A 19,186-nucleotide genomic window follows, 5' to 3' on the forward strand; every position below is an offset into this window, starting at 1 on the left:
CCACTATCAACATAAATCTGGTTCATGTTGTAAATAATAAAAGAGACCAATATAGGGCAGATTAAAGAGGAAATGGTGAAACAATATGAATGGTTGCATGTATGAAATATTAAGTGCCTAGGGAGAGGGAGAGTTGGGGGGAATCTATTTCTTGTAAAAAAAGAAAATCCCTTTTCAGTTTCAGGGAAACCAGCACTTCTTGCCAAAAATATAAATCAGACAGCATGAGACAAAAACTATTATAGATTCACTGTGTGAAAAAAATGACCTCATTGCAATTGGTTTTAGCATTGTGGACGAATGCCCAATGGCTCGAAACAGATCTGGTTTAGTCAACCTTATCGTCTGCAGCAGAAGATATTGGAGCATATTAGTTACAAGGTCAGCAGCAGAAGGTCAAAAACATGTGCTGTCATGTTCTTTGGCATTGCAAGATTTTCAAACGCGGGACAAATAATGCAGCGTGTCACCGGCACTTCAAGTGAGGGAGAGCTTTTGAGAAAGATGACTGTAAACAAACAGTCAGAGTGTTATTTAACTCCCCCCACCCCCCGGCAAAGAAAACCATATCACCCACATTTCATAGCTAATTGAGAATACATTAGGCATGGATTTCAGCTGGATCCAAAATGCTTGCATAGCCAGAAAACCTCTGATAGCCAAAATCAGTTTCAGAGCTGGCCTGTCTCCCTAGTGGTCTTCCAGATAGATGAGCAAGTCCCCAGGCCAGAACTTTCATGTAGCAGAATTTCCTAGGCTGTCTTCCCTCTGCCATGATTGATTTCTACTGGATTGGGAATCTATAAATTAGCCACTGCTGGGTGGGCCAGGGAGTAATGGATTGGCTGGAGAGGGGATGGATGATTGTCTCTGGGTGTAACTATTTCCTACCCAGACTGCTGGCTCACAGCTCAGAGTTGGCGTGCTGGACAATTCTGATGAAAACAGGAGCAGAAATCCCAGGTGTTCACTTATTCATCCTACATCTGGAACAGAAATCAGTCTAGAGGATGTGATTGGCATTTGATGTTGTTGTGGCTTTTAGTCCACAAAGATACATAATTGATTATACACACACGTCCTTTGCATTGTGTTTGCTTTGCATAGAAATGAAAGGTAGTAACGAAGTGACATATGCTATTTATGTAATTTACATAAATTATGTAATTTCTTCACAGTGAATAATGTAGTTGGGGCAGTAGTTGAACTGCGGCATAATGGAAACAGTGCTGCATGTGGCAAACAGAGAACAGTGATATCTTACATCTTTAGCATAGAGCTAGTTTACACATGTTCTATATATATCACTGGATTTCACTGCAATTAATCACCTTTCCCTTGACTTGGCTGATGGATATGTTCACCATCACTTGATAGCAACAGAATCCAGAGCAGCTCAAAATTGTAATTATTATGGACAGGTCCACCCAACTTCCTGCATAAGTATAAGGATTTCAAATAAAAATGAGGGGGCAAAAATGCCACCCCTGTTTCACCTTTTAGTGGCAGGATGAATTTTGAGGTGTGCATGCCTCTGTGGGGAGGGAGTTCCACAGCTTAGGGGGCCACCACAGGGAATGCCTTCTCTCAGACCAACCCCCCTTGAGCCCTTGAGGACAGTGGGCTCCCTCTGCCCATCTCAGAACCCTAGAGGGTCTGTAGGGAAGGAGACGGCCTTTCAGATCTGGAATGAATAAATGTTCAGCAATAACTTCTGTTCCTGTTCTGTTTTCCTTGGCATTCTCTTACGTCATTTTCAGAACAAAGAAACACCATTTAATTTCTATCTTTGCAGAACAGGGATCAGGAACCTGTGGCCCTCCAGATGTTTCTAGGCTCCAACTCTCATCTGCCCCAGTCAGCAAGGCCAACTGTCCGGGGAGATGGGTTCTTGTAGTTGAGCAACATTTGAGTATGTGTGTGCACAGGTTCCCTATCCCTGATGTACATGCCCTGGGACCATCCATTTAACCAAAAAAGTACTTTTCCTGCTTCCCTGTACAGGTGTACATAGAGGCCTGGTGCACCCATGAAGCAGTGAGATCTCACCAGAATTCAGCCAATATTGGTGTCATTCCTCTTCCATTGGCAAGCAGGGCAAGGCTGCACTTCCCATTTCTCCTCAAGCACTGAAATGTGACGTGCTGGTCCTGTGTAGATTGGAAATAACATTTGAGTAGCAGTGCTAACAGGAAAAGCCAATCTGAAGGAAAGGCCCTTTTCTCTCATTGGTAAATGTCAAGCTTCCCCCCAGCCTTAAGTGACCTGCAGGCTGACTGCAGTGCTCTGCTGCCTATTGATTCCAGAAATGATAAAATGGAGGAGAAAGGGAGAGAGGACACAATTCTTCCATTTGCCTGTGGAAAATAGGCCTGCGGACAACCTTCCTACATTTAGGAGAAGGTTAAATATATAACTGTGGAACATTATTGGTATCCCGTCTTTGCCCACACAGAGAGGAAAAAGCAAGCCCAGCAGTAAGACTCATACAAACCTTATAAGAGCCAGCTGGATCAGGCCAACCAGTCCAGTATCCTGTTTGTGAAATGGCCAGCCACATGCCCCACAAAGCAGGGCCCAAGCACAAGAACACCTTTCCTACCTGTGGTTTCCAGGAAGTGCTATTAGAAGCATGACTGTGGATAGCCTCTGTGTTTGGCATGATTCAGCATATCCTCATATAATCAACATGCTTAAGTCTAATTCAGGGGTAGGCAACCTAAGGCCCATGGGCCACAAGTAGCCCACGGGTGTCATTTAACTGGCCCACAAGCCACCCATGAACTGAGCTGCCCGCACGGTGAGTCCCCATGCGCTGCTCTAAACCAGCACAGCGCAGCATGGGGACTCATTTCCGCAGCACCAGAAATCTCATCTGCGCATGCGCAGATGCCGAAAATCACATCTGTGCAGACACCAATGCCATAAATTGCGTCTGCGTGTACATCAATGTCAGAAATCACATCTGCACAGACGCTGGAAATCGCAGGTGCGATAATCCAGCCCACAGAGGGATCTCCACTGGAGTGAACCGGCCCAGGCGAAGATAAACCTTGCTGACCCCTGGTCTAATTAATGCATGGAGGGGTTAAGGCCATAGAGTAAGCTGTCCCGCCAATGTTATCAAATGTCTTTCTGCGGTGAGGGAAGAGGGAAATTTTGGAAGGAACTTGAAAGAGCATACTTTAAAGGTCTAAGATGCTATACCGTATTTCCATGATTTACATTGCTGCATAATTTGTGATTTTAAATCTCTGCTGGGGCTCTCTCACCAAAGAGCATAGCTGCCAAGTTTTCCCTTTTCTCGTGAGGAAGCCTATTCAGCATAATGGAAAATCCCTTTAAAAAAGGGATAACTTGGCAGCTATGCCAAAGAACCCTTGCCCCAAACTTGGATCTTAGTAACCCAAGAATTCTCCATTTATACCTATTTTTCCCTGAGCCAATGGTAATAAAAGAAGTTCTGCAAGACAAAAGCATTATGCGTGTTTGCATCATTTCTGTGGGTTGACAAATCTGGCTTCCATCGGGTCTGTTTTTTATTTTATCAAAAGCCCTCGAGGGGGGAAATACAGACAGAAAAGGCTGCCGCTGTTTGCCACCAGAGTCTCTATGAGACAAGGGAGAATGGCGAAGGTTTAATGAAGTGAAAAAGCCACCGTGATTATCAGGCATAAAACTAAATAGCAATAATACCATTTCCCATTTAAATATTAGAGGCAGAAAGGTCTTTGATTTGCATCAGCAGAAAGAGCTACTTGCTGTACTGTAAAAAGATATATTTTGGGCAGACGATTCATTATTACTGATGCATGCCTCGGAGAGGCCATGGAAGCCAGATGGGATGAAAGTGTAACATATATCTTTTGAAGTTCTCATTAATGAGGTGGTGTAGTTATTGACTTACCTTTTATGGGGTTTCAGATAAAGGAAGGTGTTGTGTGTGTGTGTATATATATATATATATCCACCAAAATAATGGGACTGAATAAAAACTTTAGGGGTGAACAAAAACTCCAGAAAACAAGAACAAATAACTATATCATGTTAAGCTATGTTTCAGCAGATCTTTCTTCTGGGAGAAAGCAGAAATGCTTTCTTTCTTTCTTTCTTTCTTTCTTTCTTTCTTTCTTTCTTTCTTTCTCTATCACTCCATTTATGAGTCGCTTCCTACAAAACATCTCAAAACGATTTTAATTTTTAAATAATTAAAAAAAACAATAAAAAAATATATAAAAGCAATTAAGGCAATTTCATATAAAAAGCAATTTTTAAAAAAACCAATGCAGATACAGGCTAGGATTAAAATATCCACTTCAAAGACTTGTTGAGAATGGACGTTTTTCTGTTACTAGCCCAGAGATGGATAGAAGACAGAGTACCTGCCAGAGAAGATTAGCAGATTAAATGGATAGACTACGCCGAATTTCCAAAAATGACCGGAAGAATAAGAAATCAGGAAGACCAAAATTTTAATAAGGAATGGGGAGAATATATAATTTACCCTGAAAACCATTGTAAACAGTTAAAACTGTTAGCAGGACTGGAATAACACTTGTAGTTTTATGTTGAATTTGGGGTACAATGGAGATTTAAATGATTTGGATGAATAGACAAGATGCAGGAGGAAAGGGTTAATATAAGGACCCAGAAAGGTGAGGAGGGAAGTTCAGGAGATTCCTCGGAACTCTTTTGCTGTGTTGGTTGTTTGATAATTGTTTGTAAATTTTTAAAATCTGAAAAAATAAATATATATATTTTTTAAAATAACATTGATTGTACTGTACTTAAATAAGAATAAGAAAAAGAGGGTGGCTGCTGAAATAGAGCTTGTGCCAGTCTTGTATGCAATGGGAGGCAGTTTCAAGGAGTCTGAATCACTAAAATTAGAATCCTGCTTTACATGAAGTGGATGAGATGGTATCTGTCAGAGCTACAGAAGATGAAAGGCTATATTGTTGGCGTCCTGGTTCCATCCTGTATGTGAATATATAGACCAGTACCAACACCTTGAACTTAGCATGGTTGGTAATGGACAACCAGTGTAATTATTTCAGAACTGGCATGATAGTGTGGCAATCCTCTGTCCCAGTTAGCAGTTGAGCCTTTGCATTCTGCACAAGCCACAACTTATTTATTTTAACAAATGTTGATATTCCACTATGTCTCTCATATGTGCAATTTACAGCAATAAAGCATAAAACTGTACAATAAAAGCCTTATGTAAAAAAGTTAAAAACAGATAACTATTGTGGAAGGATGTGTCCTTAATTGCCTGCATAGAAATCTTTTCAGCAGGCCTTTAAAAGTTGGCACAGAAGGTACTCGCAGAGCCTTCCACAGGAATGGGCAATGGCACTAAAAGGCTCAGATTCTTGTTGTTGTCCAGTGAATTGTTGGGCTATAACTCCATCAGCTGACACTGAGGTGGGAGGTATGGGCTGAAGACATGATCTGAGCCAGTGTGGTGTAGTGGTTGGAAGTTTTGGACTAGGACCTAGGAGTAAAGGGACCCCTGACCATTAAGTCCAGTCGCGACCGACTCTGGGGTTGCGCGCTCATCTCGCGTTATTGGCCGAGGGAGCCGGTGTATAGCTTCCAGGTCATGTGGCCAGCATGACAAAGCCACTTCTGGCAAACCAGAGCAGCACATGGAAACGTCGTTTACCTTCCCGCCATAGTGGTTCCTATTTATCTACTTGCATTTTGATGTGCTTTCGAACTGCTAGGTTGGCAGGAGCTGGGACCAAGCAACAGGAGCTCATCCCATCACAGGGATTTGAACCGCCAACCTTCTGATCAGCAAGTCCTAGGCTCAGTGGTTTAACCCACAGCGCCACCTGGTTCCCTATAGGGACCTAGGAGAGCAGGGTTTAATTCCCCTAGAAGCAATGAAGCTCACTAGGTGACCTTGGGCCAGGCATTCAGCATCCCAGCTTAACCCACTTTACAGGGTTCTTGTGGGGATTACATGAGGAGGGGGGGAGAGATACATTCAGCTCCTTGGAGGGCTAAAAAGGTGGGCTAGAAATGCATTGAGAGAATAAGTACAGTCATACCTCGGTTTAAGTACGCCTCGGTTTGAGCATTTTCAGTTTAAGTACTCCATGGACCTGTCTGGAACGGATTAATCCACTTTCCATTACTTTCAATGGGAAAGTTCGCTTCAGGTTAAGTACGCTTCAGGGAACCAATTGTGTTTGTAAACCAAGGTACCACTGTATAACAAAGCGGAAGGAGTTTGATTCGGGGGTATTTCAAAGGGGGCCTGTTGTTTCAATTGAGGGGAGGGGAGCAAGGAATATGCAGTGCAATGAACCACCGAGAAATGCTAAAGATATCAAGGCCTCTCTCTCCCTCCTTGTTCCATGCTCTTTTTTTATTTAAAAAAAACACCACATACTTGCAGTACCTCCGTGAACTCTCCTGAAATTGTATCTAAAGGCTACCCCCAAGGAGTTGTCAGTGCCTGTTCAGAAGCGAAAGGCAGCAGCCTGAGTCACAGCATATGAAAGCTAAAAAGAGGAGACGGAGGGGGCGGGAGGAGACACAGACACACACACAAATGGGGAAAGCAGCCTGATGCGTGTGCAGTCAACCATCCTTCCACTGAAATCTACCACAGCTTGAATGTGATGTGCCCAGGCTAGCAATATTTGCCGGGGGCTTGACAATCTGTCAGAAAACAATGTGAGTCTCCTGTGCCACTTACGTTCTTATATAAAAAAAATAAATCATGTGACAACTCGGCCAGGCCCAGGATTACCTCGGTGGGCTTGAAAAAGACTCTGAGCAAACAACACACACACACACACACACACACACACACACACACTTTGAAAAGGATAAGCTGAGTCCACACACTTGGCACTATTTTTGTCTGGAAGTGACAAAGACTGGGAGAGAAGACAAAAACAAGCCCAGCTGGGTCAGATGGAAGGTCGTAGAACCATAGAATTGCAGAGCTGGAAGGGGCCCTGAGGTCCAGACCCCCCAGCTAAAGAATCCCTGGCAGAGGAAGGACCATCCAACCTCTGTTTGAAAACCTCCGAGGAGGAGAGCCCGCCACCCTCAAAGGCAGTCCAGTTCACAGCCCAACACCATTAGGAAGTTCTTGCCAATATTTAGCCAGTCTTGTCTTCTCTCCTGCATCCAGTTTCCCACAGTGCCTGGCCAGATGTCTCTTGGAAGACCACCAGCAAGGCATGAAAATGACAGACCTCTTCAGCTGTTGCTAGGGATTCCAGAAAAATTCAGCGCTGAGCTTTATCCTCCCAGATTCTTTTCCTGGTACCGGTCTTGCTCTTTAATCTCGATGAGAAGTGAGTTCCCCTCACCCCTTTTCCAGTTCCACTAAATTGGACTAGGAAACTTGTTTCAGCCTGAGCACCACATTTCCCTTTGGGCAAACTTCCAGGGGCCACATGTCAGTGGTGGGTGGGTGGGGCCAGAGGCAAAAGTAGGTGGAGGAAAACATAAAATTTTGCCTTTTCACAGTAGGCTAACATTTTACACACAAATACAATTTATATCATTCCTGATCACTGGCCCATACCTCTCAACCGTCCCAAACTGAGTGGGACATCCCAGAATTAGAGAAGCCATCCCAGCTTCTGATTGGATCCCAGAAGGGCCCATTTTCTTGATCCAGCACTCTGGCATGAGGCAGATGGCTCACACCAGAGCACCAGACCAAAAGATCCTCATTTTTTTGTCCCACACGTTTGCACAAATTAACTGGCTCGTTCCAGAGCGCCGAACCAAAAGGTGCTCCTTTTTGGGTCTCACACTCTCGCGTGAGTCAGTTGGCTCCAGCGAGAGCTTGGAGTAAAAAATACTTAGCATCCTGATCTTGATCAGCAGGATGTTGGAGGGTATGCAGGCCATTCTGCCAGGGGCTTATGGAAGCTGTAGTCTGTCAGACTATAGCACCAGGGAGACCAGGGTTCAAATCCCCACTTTGGCTGTGAAGCTCACTAGGTGACTTTAGGCCAGTCGCTCACTCTCAGTATCACCTGCCTCACATGGTTGTTGTGAGGACAAAAAAAGGGGGAGAGGCAGGGCCGGCTCTAGGTAGACCCCCGGTGGTGCGGTGGGTGCGCCAGGGCGGCAGGCCAGTAGGCAGGGCGCCGCGCGGCAAAGTTGCGCGGAAACAATGCTGCTCCCTGCGAGGGCGGGGGCGCCGGAGCGATCTCCACCCCTCAGCGCCAGGGCGGCCAACCTGCTCGAGACTGGCCTGGGGAGAGGGATGTCTGCCACCTCAAGTTCCTTGGTGGGAAGGTGGGATATAAACAAGATAATTAAATGAAACTGCAACAGTTGCTACATGAATCCAGAGAGGAAAGGAAAATTACTCCTTCTTATACCCATAGCTGTCCCTGTGTCTTTTCCTTTCCCTGTTCATGTTTCATTATTTTACAAATAGGTCATCTTATTACATGCAGCCAAATTTATTCTGTAGCACCTTTTGAGCAAATGTGGGGGGTGGGAGAGAAGAAAGAAAGGAGTTTTGAGCAGGAGAGCCAAATTTTGAGCTGGAGAGCTGCAGCTTTTTGCAATTATCTCCCCCCCCCCTTTCCTATTCCACAAGTTCTATCAGGCAAGAGTTTCGGGTAGCCCTCGTCCCCCTCCCCAGCTCACCAATAGGGCATGATAGCATGTGATTTATGGCATGTACGTATCTCCTCTTCAACAGGGGCCGAGCGTTTGTTTTGAGAGGCCAAAGAGGAATGTGGCAACGTGGCAGCGAAATGCTGCCATTTTATGCACCCTCCCAACACCGAATGCTATTTGCATTATTTACACTGACTTAACTCAAATCTCATCCATTATTGCTTTCGTTCATGAAATGCTGGGTCGGCTCCTCAAAATGGCATTTCCATGCTCCGGCGTAGCTTTAAAAGCTGACAGATGAAAATAGATGCACTTGTCCTGTGTTAAGCAAGCGGGGATCGAGCATGCCATTGCCGGCAAGTGAAGCCGACAAGCCATTATCTGCTGGGCAGGGGAAGAGAGAGAAAGAAGTGTAGGTTAAGGGGAGGATCTTTCCCTGATCATATCTGCTATTTTAATGCACTTGCAGCAGTGAGAAGGAGAAGGTGTGTGTGTGTGTGTGTGTGTGTGTGTGTGTGTGTGTGTGTGTGTGTGTTAGAGAGGAAGCTGGAAAAAAGGAGTTGTGGATAGAGGGGAATGCCATGGCTCACGCACCCAGTCCTTCCACCCCAGCAAAGGTATGGGCTGAAAACTTAAAGCAGAGAGGCGAGAACCATTTTTTCAGTCCCAAGAGGAACATTCCCTTTGGGGCAACCTTCTGATTGTTAGGTTTCTATTCTTCGGACTTCTCTCAGCGAGAGGAGACATGTTTTCCTTTTGTTCTGCCTTACAATTAATAAAGTAGCTTTTAGTACACAACCTCAGCCTGGCTCCATATGCATTTTATCTCTGTTGGACTCTGAATATGTACTCAGGGTCTCCAAGACATGGGTCGTAATAAATCGTCGGAAAGGGCTGTCGGAACTCTCTAGAGCTGCACACTGAACACTGATGGGAGAGTCGAGCTGGATTTGTTCCTGCATTATGCCTGGGGATCGTTCTTGTCCCCGGCTGACCCGACACTGATAGTCACATGGCACAGGTGTGAGGCGGGAGGCAAAAGCAGGCAGAGCAATGAATCCTAGAATTGTAGAGTTGGAAGGGACCCTGAGGATCATCTTGCCCAACCAATATGCAGCTCTCCCATACGCGATTGAACTTGCAACCTTGACATTATCAGCACCATGCTCTAACCAACTGAGCTGTCTTCCTCTGCTAAAAAGTTTTCCTTTCTGCACCAGGCTGGCTGCTACACACACTTGCACATACCCTCTCCATCCTCCATCCAGGTGAAAACACTCAAGGAGGGTGCAAGGCAGGACCAGTGAGGGCCTGACTGAAAGCCCTGGGGAGACACATGCAGCCCCTGGATCTGAGGCTCCCCACTCCTGACACTGATTAATGAAATTCACTGGTCTCCTCTTTTTTTGCCATGACAAGTGACAGTGATCTGCCATATTTTAAGCAAAAACAAACACGTACATCAAAACCAAAAAAAAAAACCACACACCTATATTCAGCCGTCCCACTTGTTCAAAAATACCATAGATAGTGAAAAGACCTGGTTAAAATGGATAAATAATAATAATAATAATAATAATAATAATAATAATAATAATAATAATTTATTTATACCCTGCCCATCTGGCTGGGTTTCCCCAGCTACTCTGGGCGGCTCCCAACAGAATCTTAATATTAATAATAATAAGTGACAAAACATCAAACGTTAAAAACTTCCCTAAACCGGGTTGCCTTCTGATGTCTTCTAAAAGTCAGATAGTTGTTTATTTCTTTGACATCTGATGGGAGGGCGGGCGCCACTACCAAGAAGGCCCTCTGCTTGGTTGCCTGTAGTTTCACTTCTCGCAGTGAGGGAACCGCCAGAAGGCCCTCGGAGCTGGACCTCAGTGTCCGGGCAGAACGATGGGGGTGGAGCTGCTCCTTCAGGTATATGTTTTCACCAGGTGCTTAAAGTATGTAATGATGGTGGCCAGGTAAACCTACCTGACAGGGGCAGCATTTCTCTGCCACTGCAAAGGCAGAGAAGGTTTCCAGCACAGGCTTCCACTGGAAGATGGTGGGATGTGATTTTCCAGATTCCCCTTGCATCACCAGCCAGCACCACCTCCCTTGCTGCTCTGCAGGCCCCCCTACTTTCTGGAGCAGCTTTTTCAGAAGGTTCCCCTGACTTTCCAAGGCACAGGAAGCTGTAGGAAGAAGGGAGAACCAGTGAACCTCATGTCCTTCCTCTGTTCCAGCCTTTGACATCCTAGTGGCCCTCCAACTCTTTTGGACACCAACTCCCATCAGCCTCAGCCAGCATGGCCCGCGATTAGGTATAATGGGACTTGTAGTCCAACATGGTTGGAGAGCCGCATGGTTTCCCCTTACCCACCCCAGAAACAAATCCAGTATTTGAATGTTTCTGGAAGCGTCACCCAGCCACAAATCCTTGAGCTCAGAGCAGGCTATGGATCAAGAACAACATGTCGGCCAGCAAGTAATTGACGAGAGCTTGTGAGCATCTTCAAAACAAAAGGCATCCAGCCTTGCGACCATCACTCTCTCTCCCCTCCTATTTTATGAAAGACAAAGGATGTGGCTTTGGCGGCTGTTCTTCCTCTTGTCTCTTGTCGCAGATTCCTCTCCGCTCACGTCAAGCCACAAGAGGCTTTGCTGGTAATTCTGAGCGAGGGCAACGTCTCCCTGCCTGTATGTCAGAGTCCGTGCCCAATAAATAAATAAATTAAAGCACACAGGCAATGCAGCCATGCTCATCCTTAATCTAGGGTCTCTAGGGGGTTCTCCCTGTCTAGATGCATGCAGCGGAGATAAGATTATTGGTCTGTGTGGATATATAGATTCTCTCTCTCTCCCTCTCTCTCTGCAGTGAGATCAGACAAATCTTGTGCTGGATTGATTGAAGTCACAATTGTACAATCTCTGTGATCTGAGGGGTAAGGAAGTCATTTTTCACCACAGAAACCGACAACTGGACAGAGTCAAACCGTCTACTGTTCTTGGCATTCAGAGCTCTGCTCCAGACGGCTGCATATAAATCAGAAGCAATGTATTTTTTTACCTCACCCCCTGCGCTGAATTCAGTTTAATTATGATCTTATCTAAAGAAGCTGATTCCTAACATTCTATCATACTCTGGCCTGACCAAGAAACACACTTGCTGAGGTCCATGGCTTGAAGATGATCTGAGGTTTCTTCAAAGCGTTGCCGGCTCTTGATTCCAAACATTCTAACATGATGGATAGCCCTTCACGCAAAATGTTACTAACTTTTGGAACTCACTGCTACAGGATGTGCTGCAGGCAATCTATGGCTATTCACCCATAACAGCTATGTTGTAATTCCACTGTCAGAGGCAGTTGTGTGGGATGTGATCCATGAGAGGCAGTCAAGTACAACATTCCTTGTAATGCTAGAGAAGACATGCGAGGGAATGTTTGGTCCAGCCAGTCGAAAATTCCTGTTCCTCCTGGCTGGAGCATCCTTCCTTTTGCATGTGATTGAAGGTGGGCGTGACCTAACCTGTCCAGGTAACAAAAGGACGAGTCACGCAACACCCTCTCTCTTTTTGACTTCCTTCTTCGTTTGACCAGCTTCTAGCTAGGACTGCTCTGCTAGCTTCCAACTAGCAGAAGCACTGGGATTATTCCCCCATATGGGGTAGATCCACATGTACATATTTGTAACTAAGTCTGCCTTTAGGAAACCAATTGGGCAACTGATGTAAGTACAGTGGAACCTCTATTCACGACCACAATGTTCCAGAGGCCCGTGTGGAAGTCGAAACAGGTTGCTGGGAGAGACGCATTGTGCGCAGATGAGAGCAATGACTGCCCACTTCTGCGCATGTGCGAACGGCAGCAAACCCGCCAGTTACTTCCAAGTTTTCCGCGGACATTGGGCGAAATGGACGTGAGCGGAGGCGGACGTAAGAAGAGGTTTGACTGTAAACTTCTTTTATTGACTTAGAATAAAATTGTGGCGTCTTATTCTTTTAAGAGGGATTCAAGGGAACTTGCCAAGAACATACAATTCAATCTGAGACGGACTGAATTGTATAATAGTGAGAGGCTCACATGAGCCTGCAACCAGCTATCTGCTGTGCATGTAAAAGGGGAATGTAAACTCTGGTAAGTAAAGGAACTTGCTAGCGCAAGTTAAGAAGGATATTAATATACAATATAGCCTCTCCTGCCACCCTGAACATTCCCACAGTATGCTTCTCAGTGCCACTTGCTGAGAATCTCCAGTGGGAAGAGTGCTCTTGAGCTTGAATCCGGCTTGATGGCATCTGGTTGGCCATTGTGGGAATCTGTACTAGATGGGCCACTGGACTGTCCTAGCAGTCTCTTCTTGGGTTCTTATACAACCCTCACATTTGGCAAGCATCCCAAATGTTGTGGAGACAAAATAATCCACAAAACTGGCTCTCCCTTCCCATTTGCTTCTTCACTGATACATCTAGCAGACCTCTGCTGGCTGAAAGAGTTCTGTATTTTGTTTTGTTTTGTTTTTAAGACAGAGTTCTGAATAATAATTTAAAAAACAACAACAACAACTGGAGAATTTGCATGGGGAAAAACGAGAACTTAACACAAACAAGCCTAGGCCTTGTTGCAGGCAGAAGCCTTCTTCTGCTTATCTTTCTATTGATTTTACTTTATGGCACCCGAATCATTAATCTCCTATTATTGACCATTCCCTTCAGAATACAGTGAGAAGCTGTTAGTTTATAACGATGGCTACACGAACTCCCATTAGCTGAATTTACATTTGCTCCACTTCCCTTAAATTGCAAAAAGGGATCATTACCCCTGAAATATTTACGTAGGAGCGCTACATTTTTCATGTGAAACCCTACACAAGGAGCTTCTCTGGGTGGAGGGGGGGGTGGAGAGAAGTCAGCTACAAGGTTGTGCCTTTTTTCTTTAATTCCTACCATTGCCATTTGAGTTCTAAGGGATGGTAGGATTCTGCCTCCAGCTCCCTTCCCTTGTTGTTCCAGGGGATCTGACCCACACAGCAGTACCCTCCTCATAAATTCCATTTTATCAAGGACAAGGGATAGCAAACCTGCGCTGAGAACTGTGGATATCAGTTTCTCATTTCTGAAATCTTAAATTCAACTCTCCACATTTTTGCAATAGTTCCTGTGGTGTGTTTTTTAAAGGCCTCACAAAAGTATGACAACATTTCATTGCACATTTTTTCCCTAACATAAGCATTCTTTTTTTATGAGCAATTAAATAGGCTGCATTTTTGCATCTTGTTTCCACTAATATATGCATCTGATGTACACTTTTCCCTAATCTATTCATTTTTTTACAGTATTTTATTTTTTGTTTCACATTACTTCATTGGAGAACTGCATCACAAAATTCAGAGGAGGGTGAATTTTGAATGGCATCTATTCATTTTATTTATTTACATATCTATAATCCACACTTCCATAAAAACATATCAAGGCGGTATGTTTTATTGATTTCATAAAAGTAATAGCCACTTGATTCACTGCACAGCTGTCACTTACTGTGGGGAGACAAGGTGGGCTGGTGATGAAGTTGGGGTGTCGCCAGCACACCAGGAGGAGCACTGCATTGGTTGTGGGTTTCCTTTTCTGTAACCCTCTCTGGAGATGCTGAGGATTGAACCTGGGTCTTTGGCATGCGTATCGTGTCCTTGGCCACTCAGCTACAGTTCTCTGCTTACTGTTGCCAAACTTTTCACTCACCACTGCTACCCGCCACCCCATCAACAGCAGGAGACTGAACTAGAAATTCTTTCTTTCTTTTTTGGAAAACTGAAGATGTACCTACGGTGGACGACTGGCAGATGAAGCTGATAGAATTTATGGAACTGTCCGAGCTGACTGGGAAACTCCGGGACCAAGGGGAAGAATTGGTGGAAGAAGATTGGAAGAAATTTAAAGTTTATTTAGAAAAGAATTGTAAGATTAGTAGTTTTTATTAAAAGATTTGGAAGTATAAAGAGGTTGTGGAAGAGTTAGTTGAGTTATTATTATATATTAAGATTTAGTTAAGTGTTGTTATTGTATTGAGTTTTAAGATGTAATAAGAATAGAATTGTATGTTGAGATAATTATAAGAGATTATGAGATTGATAAGTTAGTGATAGAATATGTTTAGATAATTATTAAGAAGATTGGAATCAAGATATGGAAGTACTAAGGAAGTAATATAATGAAATGCAGTGGGGAGGGATTGTAGGAAGTCGACAAAGATAGAATTTTTTGATAGAAGAATGTTTTGATTTTTTTATTGTAGTGTTTGTAATTTGTTTTTGTGTATATTTTATGTGTGTGTTTTTGTGGCGTATGTTTTATATTGTAAAAATAATAAATATATTTTATTTTTTAAAAAGGAGACTGAACTAGCTACCTTGCTAAGGACAGAAAGAAACAAGTCTGTGGAATATGGTTGAGGGAAATTTCTCTTGGGGGTTCAGATATGGAGGCTCACACCAAATTCCCAGCTGGCCAGACTTCATTCAGTGATACATTACTGGACAGAGACCAAAGAGTCTGTGAGATCTTTTCTATTGGGAGACACACTCTATAAGCAAATATATGTCATCTTAACTGTTCTTCCTCTACCAACCACCTCCTCCCCAGACATGAAATACTACTTACTCAACCCACTCCTCACTATCAGTTTCAGAACCCCCCTTGTACCTTAAATGGAGCTGTTAGTTTCTCCTTGAACTAGGTCTTTCCAGCCTTGTGATCAGGTCACAATCTCAGATACATGACATTGGGCTCACTAATTGTGGGCCTGACAGCGATTCCACCTTGATATCAGTGGGAGAAAATGTCTGAGCTTGACGTTCTAAGAGTTTAATGGCTCTTTTCAGACACTTTGATGATTGTTCGAGTAGCATCGGTGAACTCAGCTATCACCATCTGCAGCCTTTATTTTATGGGATTGGTGTTCCAGCAAGTAGGGGAGGGGGGGAACGCACCTTCTGAGCATGAAAGAGCATGTTCTCCTTTGTCACTCTCGTCTTGTTCATCTGTGATGTCTCCTCCACCCACACACCTACAATTCCTCTGTGGGGAGAGGCACAAAGCAAAGAGGGCTGGAAACAACAACAAAAAAGAGTTAATACACAATAGGCAGCGGCAATGTCTTTTGTTTTTGTTTCTGTTTTTTCAGAAATCGGTGCTAGCACAAATGACAATTCCCTATGTGAGAACAGGAGGTGCTGTGATTTGATTGTTTGCTCTATAGCACTCTTATACGAAAATGGATTTAAGCTGATACCTGGGGGAAATGTTCTGGGGTCAACTGGGACATCACCAGCGCTGTCTTTAGCATATGTGCTGCCGGGGTGCAAAGATCCGCCCAGCACCCCAAAATTTAGTTTAGCCCCCAAATTAACTTTTATTATGCTTATGTCAGACACCATGCTTATGCCTTATCTCTTGTTTATGAGATAAGATAAGATAGATCAGATCAGATAAGATAAAATAATCTTTATTGTCTTTGCCCTCCTGCGGGAACAACGAAATTACTCGGCTGCTCCATTCACTCAGATAAGGCACTCCACATAAATTTAAAATAACTACAAAACATTAATTAAACAATACAAAACGAAATGGCAAGTGAAAATAAGATGACTTTAAAGTCCAGACTTTCCATTTAAGGCCGAAATTGCTCTAGGGAAGAAATTGTTATTGAGACAGCTCGTTCTCGCCTTCATTATTCTGTATATCTGTCCCAATGGCAGGAGCTCGAAGAAGCGGTGACCAGAATGCGATGGATCTCTTGATAAGGGAGGGGAAAGGGAAGAAATAAGGGAGGAAAAAGAAACAAACTTTTTTATTTGCTCATTTATTTACAATACACTTATACTTAAGTATACAACACCACCACACTTAATCTTATAAGTATTGTTTAGGCACCTACTTAGGAGAAACATCAGTCATGTCAAAGGTGCCGCTGACCCCGCTGCCACATAGCAGCTCAATACAACGCGTAACATAATATTTTGATGTAAGAGTTAATTTTGTGTGCACGGCACCGTTGTGAATGACAAGCACCGCCGTTGTGAATGACAAGCACCGCCGTTGTGAATGACAAGCACCGCCGCTAGCGTGGCGCATCTTTGGTAAATGAGCGCACAAAGTCGAAAGGCCTTTAGTGAAACAGTAGGTATACATTTCAATAATACCTAGGTATATATGTATTTTGTTTTTCTAGCTTGATCAAAATTGTTTATTATTTCATATCAGGTAGATAGTTAAGAGCTTAGGTGGCATCAGCTAGAATTTGGTGCCCGGGTGCCCCACACCCCTTGTACCCCTGGGTAAAGACAGCCATGATATCACAACATACACCCAAACAAACCTGTTAGTAGTAGTAGTAGTAGTATGAAATGCATTACCCAGGGCCCCATAGGCCTTGGTTTCCATACTCATCTGTTTGCTGTTCTCTCTAATTAGTTCATTCATTAACTTCACTAATTAATATTTATAGAACATCATCAATGTGTATGGTGCTTTATAAGATAATGAACAAAGCGGAAGGTCTCTGCCCTGATAAGCTTACCATCTAAAATGCAATTTAGGGACGGGGAGGGGGGTGATACAGAGGGATAGGGAGGAAAATTGAGGCAATAAAAACAGTATAAGAGGGTATGCTTGGTAAAGTTGCACATACATAGGCTTATGTTCAGTTCAGGATGAGGACCAAGGTTCTAAGAGAAATGTTTCCTGGAAAATAATCATTTCTGATGTTTGCCGTTTTAAAAGATGATGTGCAAAGAACATAAGGTAGGTTGGGTTGAGAGATAGTGGCTGGGCCAAAGTCACTGCAGAGTGTTGCCATTCTAAGGCATGAATCCAAATGGGACATTGGTAAGTGATGATTGGAAGTTGGGTGCTCCCAGTTCAAGTCTTACTCTCGAAGCACTGCATCACACTAGTTCACAGGCATGCTGTGGAAAGGAAAACAGGTGAGTGGGAAAGAGGAAAAGAGGGCAAAACTGGACATAGCTTCTTGCAGGATGCTCCATCAATTTCTCATGACCAGGCAGCATGACCACTAAACCAGATAGTTCCAAGAAGGAAGAACCACCAGACAATTATTTATTTATCTGTTAGTTTGTGGCATTTACACCCCACATTTTTCTTGAAGGAGCCCAAGGTGGTGTATATGGTTCTCCTCGTCCTCATTTAATCCCCACAATAGCTCTGTGATGTAGGTTTGGTTGAGAGATGGTAGGCTTCCAGTGGGCTTCATGGCCAAGTGGGGATTTGAACCCTGGTCTCCTAAGTCCTAGTCTGACACTCTAACCACTATGCCACCACTGGATCTCCTAGAAAAGCCAGTGGAAATCGGCCTTGATGCATCACACACACCCTCAGATGCAGTGAGGAGGGAATCATATTTTTTTAATGCAAATATATATTCTGCTGTCCTCTTACTTCAAAATGAAATTATATCTCAGACCAAATGTAGAACTTTGAAGTAACACATGGAATCTGTGCTCTCCTTATCCCCTCATTAAGTTTTATTGCCAAATGTTAGCTGACACAACCATGAAATTTGGAGAGCAGAAGGACAGTCCATAAATTTCCTCAGACTTCTGACTTCCCAGACCAGTTAAGGTGGCTGTCCTCATAGTCAGAAGTGTACTAGTCATCGTATCTGATCACACCACAAACATGTGCGCACACACACACACACACCCATCTCTCATCTGTGGCATGAGTTCTGTGCGCCACCTTGGAGCACGGATCAGTTTTGACTGCCTTGGATCAGCACTGCCAACCTTTAATTGAAAGCCAGAGCTGTCGTTCTCCCTTTAGGGCAAGAGTGACAGCTTCATTTTGGTTCCCAGCTGGCACTTAGAGACACAGCATTTGGAGGCTGGTGTTGATTTAGGCTCCGCTGAAAGGGGAGAAGAGAATGTGCACACTTGAAAAGGCACATGAAAAATTAGGCGTTTTGACACTTGTACTGGAAGTGCTCCATGCAGACCCTCCAAGTGTCCCAATTTTCCAGAGATAGTACTGGATTTACAGAAGCCATCCTGGTTTCTGATTTGATCCCGGAATGTCCCGCTTTTCCTTACGATGTCCCTACTTTCATCAGAGAAAAATTGGAGGGTGTGGATTTATGCGACCCCAGAGCCAAGGAGATAAGTAACTATACAACCTCTAGAAGAAATCTGAAGGCAACCCTGTATAGAAGTTTTTAAATGTTTAATGTTTTATTATTATTTTTATATATTTTGGAAGCAGCCCAGAGTGGCTGGGGCAACCCAGTCAGATGGGCAGGGTATAAATACTATGATTTTTATTATTATTGAATAGAACATCTCTATTTTGGTCAGAGAAATGTTGGAGGGTATGTGCATGTCTTTCTGCAACTAATATCACCATCAACAATGGCATCATTTAATAGCTAAGAAATCACATAAGTTGACTTGGAAAGGAACAGCAATATTCATCATCTGACAAAAGCTTTCTCATCTTCTACCTTTCAGGGTCAGAGATCTGGTCCATAAACTCAGTAGATCTTCACCCCTCAGAATCTTTGTTTGGCAAAGG

The sequence above is a fragment of the Zootoca vivipara genome, chromosome 6, assembly GCF_965207765.1.
Source record: "Zootoca vivipara chromosome 6, rZooViv2.hap1.1, whole genome shotgun sequence".
NCBI classification, from domain to species: Eukaryota; Metazoa; Chordata; class Lepidosauria; order Squamata; family Lacertidae; genus Zootoca; species Zootoca vivipara.